The sequence below is a fragment of the Alexandromys fortis genome, unplaced genomic scaffold, assembly GCF_014885135.2.
Source record: "Alexandromys fortis isolate MF-2015 unplaced genomic scaffold, M_Fortis_MF-2015_v1.1 scaffold_263, whole genome shotgun sequence".
Classification (NCBI taxonomy): domain Eukaryota; kingdom Metazoa; phylum Chordata; class Mammalia; order Rodentia; family Cricetidae; genus Alexandromys; species Alexandromys fortis.
Genome location: NW_026068165.1, coordinates 1,488,137 through 1,493,833, shown reverse-complemented (window position 1 = coordinate 1,493,833; position 5,697 = coordinate 1,488,137).

The window sequence follows — 5,697 nt, the reverse complement described above, 5'->3', positions numbered from 1 at the left end:
TGAGTTTCTCCTTAATATCAGCCACTAATGTTTCAGTTCCTACAGAAAGGGACTGGAGCTTACGATCCAAATCAGCTGTTCCCTCTTCCATAGTAATGAATTTCTCCTTAATATCAGCCTGTAATGTTTCAGTTCCTACAGAAAGGGACTGGAGCTTACGATCCAAATCAGCTGTTCCCTCTTCCATAGTAATGAATTTCTCCTTAATATCAGTCTGTACCTTTTTTAAATTTTCCTCAGTTGATCGAGTCATGTTAAACAAAGATCTGTTCTCCTCCTGGAGAACTTCAAACTGATTCTTGAGAAGATTGTTGTCATTCTCAATTGTTTTTAAGCGTGCAACCTCTGCTCGTAAAGACTTTATCATATTTCTATTATCAAACCATATAGTGCCAAGGAAAACTACGAATCCCAGAAAGATCCATAGAGGTGGGGTGATAGACACCTCTTGTAAAATCTCCCACATGGTACAATTAAAAAAACTGTTAAATTCTTGAATGGTAACGTGTTCAGACATTTTAATTATAAAAGAAAATTTTTTCTCTTACCTGCAACGACTGGTTCCTGCCGGTGGTGGTCTCTGTGGTTTTGGAGCCTGTCTTGGAACTAGCTCTTGTAGACCAGGTTGGCCTCGAACTCACAGAGATCCGCTTGTCTCTGCCTCCCGAGTGCTGGGATTAAAGGCCTATGCCACCACCACCTGGCCGGCCTTGAACTCACAGAGATCCGCCTGCCTCTCTGGATATTATGGTCCTGAAGGCCGAGTGTATCTTGGACTCAGCCCTGGGGCCCGAGTCACAAACTAAGAAAATGACACCCGGGAGCGTGCTGTGTTAGCTAGCAGGCTACGCGCTTGAGTCGGGGGCAAAATAGCCCCACGTTGGACGCCAAAATGTAACCGCGTAAGCGAATGCAGACAGACTGTCAAAATATAGACAGCTTTAATGGAGGAATAGACTTACAGAACCACCGATCCCGTGGAGACCAGGAAAGCAGAAGCGAGCGCTGGGAGCATGCTCGCCAAATTTATAGGCAAACTTTAGCCTGAGGCAAACACACCCCCTAAGGGGTGGGACTTATCCCTACACGAATAAAAGTGAAGGATGAATGCCTTTTGACGTCACCACCCTTGGGTGCAGTGTGCACCCTTGCTGGCCTTCTGAAGTCACCATCCTTGGGTGCAGTGTGCACTCCTTACTGGCCTTTTAGACCCTCTTCTTACTTTGCTGTCATGGGAACTGTGCCCATATAGAACTATGTTCAGATTCCTGAACCTACCATGCCCTTTATACTTTTGTGTCTGTACGTCTACACCAGTCTTACCATTATCTTAAGGAATTTCATCGATCGAAAGCTGAGAAATTGGCTCAGGGGTTAGGAGTACTTGTCGCTCTTCCAAAGGACCCAAGTTCAGATCCCAGCGCCATGTTGGGCAGTTCAGAACTGCTTGAAACTGGAGTTACAGAGGATCTGATGCCCTCTTCTGGCCTCTGTAGACACCCAAACATGTGTGGTAGACACAAAACTCCATACACATAAACTTAACAAAAACTTTAAAGTTCTAACTACACCTGTAACACTTTATTACCCTTGCTTATGCCTCCTAGACCTTCACTTCCTCAGAAGCAGAAACCATGTCATTAATTTTTTTCTCCTCAGAGCTTACCTTTGTGCCCAACATAGATTGTGATAGTATTATCTGGAGAGGTAGCACCACCAGGCTAAACAGATATAGAATATGGAAGTGGATTACTAGGAACATTGGCTCACATAATTTTAAAGGCTGAGAAGTCTCCCACCGGGCTGTCTGTAAGGAAGTCTCCATGGTGCCAATAAGGAGGCCCAGCCCACGTCCCAGTCTTCAGAACCAGAGGAACTGATCATCTCTCAGGGTAAAGCCAGAGGATGCTGAGACACAGTTGAGTCCTAGAAGGCGAAGACCTGAGAGTCTAGCATTCTGCCCTCGAGGAGGACAGAATTCAAGAGTTCCAGGTTTAGGAAAGAGGAACTCACCTTCTGTCCAGTTTGTTTTTTCTGGTCCCCTAACTGATTGGACGGAGCCTGCCCACAGGGAGGGCAGATCTTCCCATTCAGATTAGCAATTCATTCACTGAAGTCCTCTTTAAACACCCCTGTGGGCACACGCAACAACAGTGTTTCACTAGCCAGTGTTCTAGGTACGCCTTGCTTGAGTCTAAGTGACGTGTAAAACTATTATACACTCATTCATTAATTACTTGCAGACTAGCGAATAAATGAAAGAAAGTCTAACAGGTTTAGGATCCTAGAGCACTAAGACACAAGCTTGAGACAAGCCTAGGCAATGCAATGAGTCTCCTTCCCAAATGTTAATAATTTTAAAACAATTTGAGAAAAAAATAAGAATCAGAAAAGACAAACTTCACACACAAAAAAATTACTCTTCTAGCTGCTAACAACACGCAAAATAAATCGAACTAAAAAGAAATGCCAAATGATAGGTATCCCCGTCTGCCAAGCTTGGAGAAAGAGACTTGGGACTGGTTAGATACTAGCTCCCAAGGAGTAGAGGATGGTACAGTCAAATAGCATAAGGCTTGTGGATGAACGCGCAGTGGAAACAAACAAAAAAGTGACAATACTGCCTCCCAGTGGCGTTTGGTAGAAAGGCCGCTACCCCGGGGCCCTTTTAAAGGCCTTATGCCCTTAAAAGGATCTATGGTCCGTCCTGTGCTTCAGACTACCCTGTTTCTTTATCCCATGAATACCCCTTCAACCATACCCTTGGGGAGGAAGACTTGAGATGTAAGACCTCTTAATATTGCCTGTCTCTTGAATAAACCCTCTTCCAAAAGCCCTTGCCTAGGACGATTGACAGATGAATGGTCCTGGCTCCCAAGAGAGACTCTTTGTACTGAGTCTGCAGTAAATCTGTTCCGACTTCCTTCTCTAACGGCCACTTCACTGAGCCACGCCAGTGGGTAGGGGACACTCTGGCACACTTCAGACTATTAAAAGTAGTTTGTTAATTGCTTTTTTAATTGTTTGGTTGTTGTTCATATCGTTTCTGTTTTGTTTTGAGGCAGGGTCTCCCTGTGCAAGGGTTGCCTGTTGACCTGAAACTTGATAGATCATGCTGGCCTTGAATTTACTGGAGTCCTTCTGACTCTGCCTCCTGAGTACTGGGATTAAAAGTGTGTGCACCACCACCCGACTGTTTATCGGGTTTGGTTTGGTTTGGTTCTTTTTGAGACAGGGTTTCTCTGTAGTTCACTGTACCTCCAGTTTCCAGGGAATCTGGTGCCCTCTTCTGGCCTCCGTGGGTGCACATAAAAACTCATGCAGGCACACACACATACACAAAATTTCTTTAATTAGCCTTTAAAAATTAAATTAAAAAATAAAATAAGAACAATAAGAAAATTAAAATTCTAAAATGTAAAAAACTTAGTTACAAAGAAATTAACTACATTTTAAAAATCTGATTTTCGAGTGGCACAATACTGACGTGTTATCAGACTGCCCATCTATTCCATAACTGCAGGAAGATACATCTTGACACCCCAAGACTGGCAGATTAACACACCAGTGGCAAGTGGGCTTCCTGCATGTTTTTTTTAAAGCTATGATTCTTCACGTTTTTTCTAATTCATGTTTCAGTATTCCTGGGTGTTCTGTCTGAGAGACTAAATATAAAGGCTGTGGTCAGAGAATATATGAAAATAAAATTCTAAGCGGAATGGAATTGAGAACACGGAAGTGAGTGTATGCGTTTATAGCCAACTGATTTCTGGGAAAGGCGTCAAGAACATACATTGGAGAAAGGACAATTTTTCACTACGTGGTACTGGTAAAATTAGATATCCACGTGCAGAAAAATGAAACCAGATCCCATTCCTAACAAAACCAACCGAGTACAATCAGCCAACCTTGATGAAAATGGATTCGAGACAGCTGGGTAAGGTGTTGGACACCTGTAATTCCTGCACACCTGTAATTCCTGCACCTCTGATTCCTGCACACCTGCAATTCCTGCACCTATAATTCCTGCACACCTGCAATTCCTGCACATCTGTAATTTCTGCACATCTGTAATCCCTGCACCTGTGATTCCTGCACACCTGTAATTCTTGCACCTGTAATTCCTGCACACCTGTAATTCTTGCACATCTGTAATTCCTGAACACCTGTGATTCCTGCACACCTGTAATTCCTGCACCTGTAATTCCTGCACACCTGTAAATCCTGCACTCCTGTAATTCCTACACCTGTAACTCCTGCACACCTGTAATTCTTGCACCGGATAAGAGAATCACTGCAAATCGAGGCCGGTGTGGTCTACATAGTGAGTTAGTTCCAGGACATCCAGAGCTAAACAGAGAAACCCTATCTTGAAAAAACAACAAAAATATCAAGCCAACAAGGTCAACATTGCCACAGACAGCACTAATTGGACACAGTGGGTTATAATAAACATCAGGAGAGACACAAAGGGGGAAGGATATATGTTGGGGTTCCTGGAGGAAATGAAAGGGAAGAGTTGGGTGCATACAGTCAGGATACTTTGTTTAGAAGCTGTAAAAGTAGCTCAGTTATTAAGAGCACTGGCTGCTCTTCCAAGAGACCCTGGTTCAATTCCCAGCACCCACACAGTGACTGATAACTGTTTGTGACTCCAGTCCCAGGGGATCTGATGCCCTCTTTTGATCTCCATAAGTATCAGGCATGCAAGTGGTACACAGACACACATTCAAGCACAACACCCATAAACACAGAAATAAATAATTTTTAAAAAAGAAATGTTTACGTGTGTGAAATTTTCAAAAAAATAAGTAAAAGATACTCTAATAAAAATAAAATTGCCTCAAAAAATAAATAAATAAAATTGGAGTGGGAAAAATAGATCAGCAACTAAAAACACTGGCTGACCGGCTGTTCTTCTAGGACCCCAAGTTGATTCCCAGGACCCATGTGGTGACTCACAAACATCTGTGACGGCAGTTCAGGGGATATGATGCCGTCTTCTAACTTGTAGGCACTGCATACCATGTGGTGCAAAGACATACATGCAGGCAAAATGCCCATACACATAAATAAAATAAATAAATTGTATGTATGTATATATGCATATGTGTGTATATATATAAACAAAGCTATATATTTATATACCACCCCACCACCTCTAAGATACAAAAAGACAGGTGGACCTGACGGTCCTGCTGCCATACTGTGTTAAAAAAGAAAAGCAGGCATCTAGGTGTTAGCATGGAGGCATGGAGGCGTGACCTGCAAGAAGACACTTTCACAGCTGGGTCTGTTAGTGCCCCCTGATGAAAGGCATTTCATCTTTTTAAAATATACATACAGGGTTTCTCTGTGTATTTCTGACTGTCCTGGAACTCTCTGTAGATCAGGCTGGCCTCGAACTCACACAGATCTGCCTGTCTCTGCCTTCCATGTTCTGGGATTAAAGGCATGCGCCACCACTACCCAGCCAAAAATAATAATTTAAAAAACACTCTATAGTCCAATGTTGTATGTTAATTAAAAGTAAAAATAATACCAAAAAAATTGTTGGGCATGGTGTCACACGCCTTTATCCCAGCACTCAGGAGGTAGAATCAGGCAGATCTCTGAGTTCAAGTTCTGGTCTACAGAGTGAGTTCCAGGACAACCAAGGCTACACAGAGAAACCCTGTCTCAAGGAGAAAAAAAAAA